This window comes from Nicotiana tabacum, chromosome 10, assembly GCF_000715075.1.
Source record: "Nicotiana tabacum cultivar K326 chromosome 10, ASM71507v2, whole genome shotgun sequence".
Classification (NCBI taxonomy): Eukaryota; Viridiplantae; Streptophyta; class Magnoliopsida; order Solanales; family Solanaceae; genus Nicotiana; species Nicotiana tabacum.
Genome location: NC_134089.1, coordinates 137548190 through 137555189, shown reverse-complemented (window position 1 = coordinate 137555189; position 7000 = coordinate 137548190).

Sequence of the window (7000 nt, the reverse complement as noted above, 5' to 3'; positions counted from 1 at the left end):
AGATACTTTCTAGGTGTTAGCCTTTTAAAAAGAACCTGCTCTGATACCAATTGTTAGTTTGAATGAGTCCACCAAACAGTAGAGTACATGGTCCTCTATGAGGTTAAGCTGAGAATGCTAATAAAACTGAAGTAAAGAAGACAAGGGATTTTTACGTGGAAAAATCATACACAAGGGGATCAAAAAACCACGACCTATACTTGTAGGCTTTTAACTTCACTAACTTGCAATCTCACTATTACAAGCCACTTTATAACAACCCTATTACAAAGCCTTCAACTAACTTGTGATGCTCTCATCACAAGCCATTTTGTGACTCTTCTAGTTACAAAGACTTTAAACTTATGACTAATCCTAATCACAACATAAACTCTGAAGTTTATGGATTTTGGTTTTCCTAAGACAAAGCTTCTAAGAAAGCAAAATAGGAAATACAATGAAGAACAAATAACAAGATTACAACTCAACTACGGATATACATAAACTCATTATGAAACTGATCCTTAGTAGAGTTGTCTTCTTGTTCTTGACACACCAGTGACTTCAATGACGGATGAACACTGTTATGCTTGAGAAAATATCACTGAATGCACAAGTAAAGTGTTGTGCCTTGGACCAGGTTGTTATATCACCAAAGACATCACAATAGATAGTGATGTCAATTCTTGGTACACGCTTCTTCCCAATGAGAAGTGACTGTTGCACTGTCACGTTTGTGCAGTTGCATTCCAGTTGTATAGTAGACTTGTACTTCTATCAGTAAACACTAAGGGACCAGGTCCCAGTTGTGTTCATTTTTTGTAACAGTTGCAAGATAGTCACTGTCTACTGTTACATTCTAGCTGTACAATTGACTTGTACATCTGTCAGAGAACCCTAAGGGACCAGGTCCTTGTTGTGTTCTTCTTTACAATGGTTGCGTATAGTCACTGACTTGTGCTTCTGTCGGAGAACCCTAAGGGACCAGGTCACCAGGTTCATATTATGTTCCTCCCTGAGGTTGTTCATTCATTTGCTGGAGATCAGACTGGACATTATTCATTTGAAATGTATACCATGTGGGCCAGGTTCTCTATCTGGATCTTCGCAATAAGTTTTTTAGATCATCAAAACATAAGAAGCATTAGACAAAAACATTGAAAACCCATCAAGGATCTTCACAAGTCTATCAATCCCTAAAAGAACTCGGCCTTTATCTATATAGATATAGATATAGGTGAGACATTTTATTTTTAATATTCAACGATGCATCTGAGTAAGTTATAAGGCGATGAATCAATTTACAAACAGATATATTTGATGATAAATTATATATACCAATTAGGATCTTCACAAGTCTATCAATCCCTAAAAGAACCCGACCTTTATCTATATAAATATAGATATAGGTGAGACATTTTGTTTTTAATATTCAACGATGCATCTGAGTAAGTTATAAGTCAATGAATCAATTTACAAATAGATATATTTGATGATAAATTATATATACTAATAAGTTATAAGTCTATATATAATTTATCATCAAATATATCTATTTGTAAATTGATTCAACGACTTATAACTTACTCAGATGCATCATTAAATATTAAAACAAAACATCTCACCTATATATATATGGATAAGGGCCGAGTTATTTTAGGGAATGATAGACTTGTGAAGATCCTAGTTAGTGTATATAATTTATCATCAAATATATCTATTTGTAAATTTATTCATCGACTTATAACTTACTCAGATGCATCGTTAAATATTAAAAATAAAACTTTTCACCTATTATATATATAAAAGATTGATCATTTGTAAGTACGTAGTAATGTATAGGATTGATCATCAATTACACTATAGTTTGTGTGTGTGTGAGAAATTATTCATATACTTAAATATAACTTAAAAAATTACTTACATAGATGCTATTATAATCTATTAAAAGTAATTATCTAGTTAATATAATTTTTTGTAAAGATTATGCTTATAGTTTATAATTATTTATAATAATTGTAGTTAAATAAAATAAATGTTTATAGTTAATAATAATTTTTTATTTTGCCTTTTAGATCCCCATTCCCTTAAAGAAAACTTCTCGTGCTTGCTTTAGCTAATTTACGACTTGCGGGGACAGTTGGTTCGGGATTTGGAAGAGTTTGGAGTGAAATATGCCCATTTTATTCCTTAGGATTTTCTTAAAGGGCTAAGTTTGACTTGGTCAACATTTTGAGCAAATGGACCCGGATTCGTAATTTGACGGTCCCGGAAGGTCCGTAGGAAAATATGGGACTTGCATATGCCCGGAATCGAATTCCGAGGTCCCTAGCCCGAGAAATGAATTTTTATTAGAAATTGTTAAACTAAAATTCTAAGCATTTAAAGAAACTAATTAATGATTGATTTCATGGGTATCGGTCTCGTATGTTGAATCTGAAGCCTGGTACAGGTCCGAAATATCATTTAAAGACTTACCTGCAAAATTTGGTGTCAATCCGAGTAGTTTTAGGGCATTTTGGCACGTTAAAGGAAAATTAAGAACTTGAAGTTTATAAGTTTGATTCATTTGCTTTTAGGGGGTGATTCCTAGATTTAGCGTTGTTTCGGGCGTTTCGAAGGTTCGAGTAGGTCCGTCTCGTGATTTCAGACTTGTCGGTATGTTTGGGCGAGGCCGGGGAGCCCCGAGCGTCAATCAGACGAGGCTCGAGTGAAGTTGAAATTTTTGAGAAGCGCTGAAGTTGCTGCTTCTGTCATAACTGCACCTGCGGTTGGTGGACTACAGGTGTGAGATCACAGATGCAGTCCATCTATTACAGATGAGGCCCAGGGAAGGCCAGGCCAAACTGCAGAAGCAACTCCGCAGACGCGGCCTCAAGACCGCAGAAGTGGTCCCAGCCTTTATAGCCCATTTTGCAGATGCGGGGCCGCAGATGCGGTCCCCTGACCGCAAAAGCGGAAATCGCAGAAGCAGTGAGCTTTATTTAATATGGGTTCTAAGTCATTTCTTTTCACTCCTCCAATGGATATGTGGGTCCTGACCCACATCATGCTATATTTGTCAATGTCTCTATATTTTCTTGCTAATGAGATCACGTAGGATATGCTAAAGGCTTGAAAAGGGATATAAGTGAGCATATATTCTTGTTGAACCCTTGTATGAATTTATTTGAATATAAATGTGCCTTCGTGTGTTTCTTTGATATTATTTGATATTTGTGGACCCGATCACCTCGGTATAAATAGATGCATATATGGTTTGCGCCATTCGACCCTCTGGCAGTGCACAGTTTATTTTCTGTTGGATCGGGTCGTCGACCTCGGCATAGTGTGCGCATGATATCTATGTGAAATCTTATCCATGACTTGACTGGCTAAATATTTGAAACGTAAATGGCTAATCGTAAAATTGTTAAGAACATTACATATTACCTCTTGATACAAACTGTTGATTATTTGTGATTTCCATGCTTAGTGTAACACTTCATTGTATTTTTTTGACCTTAGTAAGTATCAAGTCGACCTCTCGTCTCTACTTCTTCGAGATTAGACGGGATACTTACGGGGTACATATTGTTTGTGTACTCATACTACACTTTTGTTCTTAATTGTACAGGATCTGAGGCAGGTATATCTGGCTATCAAACTGGTGCACACCCCTGATTCATAGACCGAGACTTCCACGGTGAGCTGCTCCATTCCGGTGTCGTTCAGCAGCTTGATGGAGTCTTTCTTTTCTTTTGATGTCTATTCTATCCCGGACAGTAGGATATTATTATTCTTTTGTACATTCTACTAGTTGCCCACTACTTGTGACACCAGGTCTTGGCACACACATTAGTAGACAGTTCTTTGGGTTATATAATTATTATTAATTATTGCTTATCATCACCTATTTTAATTGTAAATTAAGAAATGTTGTAATCGATTAGGGTAAGTAAAATAAGAATTTACTAATACTTCCGCGTTGGCTTGCCTGACAACGTTGTTGGGCGCCATCACGACCCTTAGTGGATTTTGCGTCGTGACAACATGGTATTAGAGCACTAGGTGCACGTAGGTCTCACAAGTCATGGGCAAACCTAATAGAGTCTTGTGGATCGGTACGGAGACGTCTGTATTTATCTTCGAGAGGCTATAGGGTGTTAGGAAAACTACTCTTTATTCATTTCTTATCGTGTAGTGGTTGTTATGCTAAATTTCCCTCTTCTATTCTCTCACAGATGGTGAGGACACGCATGGCTAATGTTCCAGACCCGGGCAGAGCAGCTCCCCCCATTGCTAGAGGCCGAGGCAAAGGCCGGGGGAGGGCACCGGCCCAAGGTAGGGGACGAGGGCATCCCAGAGTTATCCCAGTAGTACCACCAGCATATCTCGCGGGAGATCTTATCATTGAGGAGCAGGGCGAGGTGCCCGCAGCTGATCCTACCCCGGCGGACTTTATGATTGCACCGGGATTTCAGGAGGTCATGGGCCATATACTGCGGTTCATGGATTCTATGACTCAGGCTGGTTTATTTCCAGTAGATCTAGCTACATCACAGGCAGTAGGGGGAGCACAGACCCCTACTGCTCAGGCTCTTAGACATGCAGCTGTAGTGTATCAGACTCCGGGTGCACTACCCGTAGATGGGGATCCGCCAGTTGCTGTAGTGGCACCCTAGCCCAGACCAGCTATAGATGGCGATCTGTAGAAGTTATTGGATAGGTGGACTAGGGTTCACCCTCCGGTCTTCGAGGGCGACATCATGAGGATGCCAGGGACTTTATAGATAGGTGCAGGGATAGACTGCACAACATGAGGATATTGGAGTCGCATGGAGTTGACATCACTATTTTTCAACTTGAGGGTAGGGCCCGTAGTGTCATGACCCAAAAATCCCTCCGAAGGATTCGTGATGGCACCTAGTCTCTAAACTAGGTAAGTCTATCATTTACTGAAATAACATTGATATTTATCAACTTCAAATGTCTCTAAACAATTTACAATTCCCAAAACCGGTAGTATAAGTCATAAGCTTTTCTAAGAGTAGTTATACAAAATAAATACATCATTGTTCCGAACAAAAGGAACATATGGAAATAAGTACAATTGAAGGTGACTCCGAGGACCGCGAACGCTGCAGAAGGTTTACCTTGAGTCTCCACCGCAACGAGCAACTACTATCGATCAAATACTTGGATCTGTACACAAAATGTACAAAAGTGTAGTATCAACATAACCGACCCCATGTGCTGGTAAGTGCCTAGCCTAACCTCGACGAAGTAGTGACGAGGCTAGGACCAGACTGCCAAATAAACCTGTACAATATAGTGTACAAAATAATAGGAAGCAGATAACAATGATCAACCAGTGATATAAATAGCAAGCAACAAGAACACCATAAATGCTTCTCAACAAATAATACATACAAGTGCAATCAATTAATCGAGTCGTTCAAATATAAATCTTTCGCCTATAAATCCTTCAAGTAATAATCTCTAAGATAATATGATTTTCAATAAATATATTTTGAATATATTTCCTTCAAATAAGTATCTTCCAAGTAAGCATCTTTCGAATATAATTCTTTCGAGTAAAGGTCATCTTGTGACGCCTCATTTCATAATCATAAATAATATAGGTCTCATCCCACTTTCATATTTTCACAGCACCTCGTGCCCACATATTTCTATCTCATATTGCATAACAATATCCTCATATTACTAAGTTCATAGGTTCCATAACCCAATACAATTAAGAATGTTCAAGGAGCCTCATTCACATAAAATAAAGTAAAGTACAACTCCCAACCCAAATAGGAAATCAACCAGAAAAGATGAAGTTATTTTTAGAAATCATTTGATAAAGAAAATACCATTTTCAATTAAAGTACAATATCGAATGAATTATTACCTTTAATATGAGAAATCAATAAATCAAAACATAGAAGAAATTCCTTTTTAAGTAAAGTACAACCTCAAACGGTTTAAGGAAAATTTAGCTGAGAAATCAATTGAGTTAAAAATGTAACAATTGTTGAAATTTGGAGTATTGAATATATATATAAAACAAATAGGGCGAGGTATTGTCAACACTATGGATTCACACACAAAGGATCACAGCCTAAAGGAATCTAAACCATTAAAAAACTTGAATTGATACCAATAATTACAATGGAGACAAAATAATCACGGAAGGAGTACAACTCAGCATAGAGATAACAACCGGGGATTTCCCAGGATACCGTCCTGTAGTCCCCAAATATAAATCTCCAGTGGATCTCCCGGGTGCAGTCCCGTAGTACAACTCATAATGCATGGGGATCTACCGGAAATCCCGATCCATAGTCTTAAATGTAAATACCCAGTACTGGGGGAATCTATTAGGTGTATTCCCGTAGTTCCATGTAATTGTACAGGGGGATCCCCCGGGAATCTAACCCGTTACAGACAAGGGGGATCTCTCGGGAATCTAACCCGTAGTCCCAAAGTAAATGTGCAAGAGAATCTCCCGGGAATCTAACCCGTAGTCCCAAAGTAAATGTGCAGGGGGATCTCCCGGGAATCTAACCGGTAGTCCCAAAGTAAACAAACAAGGGGGAGCTACCAGAATCCCACATCCATAGTCCCAAAATAAATACACAACGCAACCAACAGAATCAACAGTTACATCACAACCGAAAGATCGAACATCACCGCAATATATAAAACAACAACAAATGACAATAATACAAGGTAAGACAAGTAAATCAACTTAGGGGCTGTAAATCACGAAAAAATGGTAGAACCAGCTCAAAGGAATAACCATAGAAAAGAATACTGGCATAAAGGAAACAGTTCAATAACGGGAAAACTAACACGTAGCAATGATCCCATAATATACAAGTCAATAATAAGGAAATCAATACGAGTCAATTAGTTATGAAAATATAACATAACAATAGGAGAGGCAAAACTCTTCAGTTAAGTCAAATAGGAGTCACATTAATCAAAGTATAAGACTCACGGGCATGCTTGACACCAACATATAGATACTTGT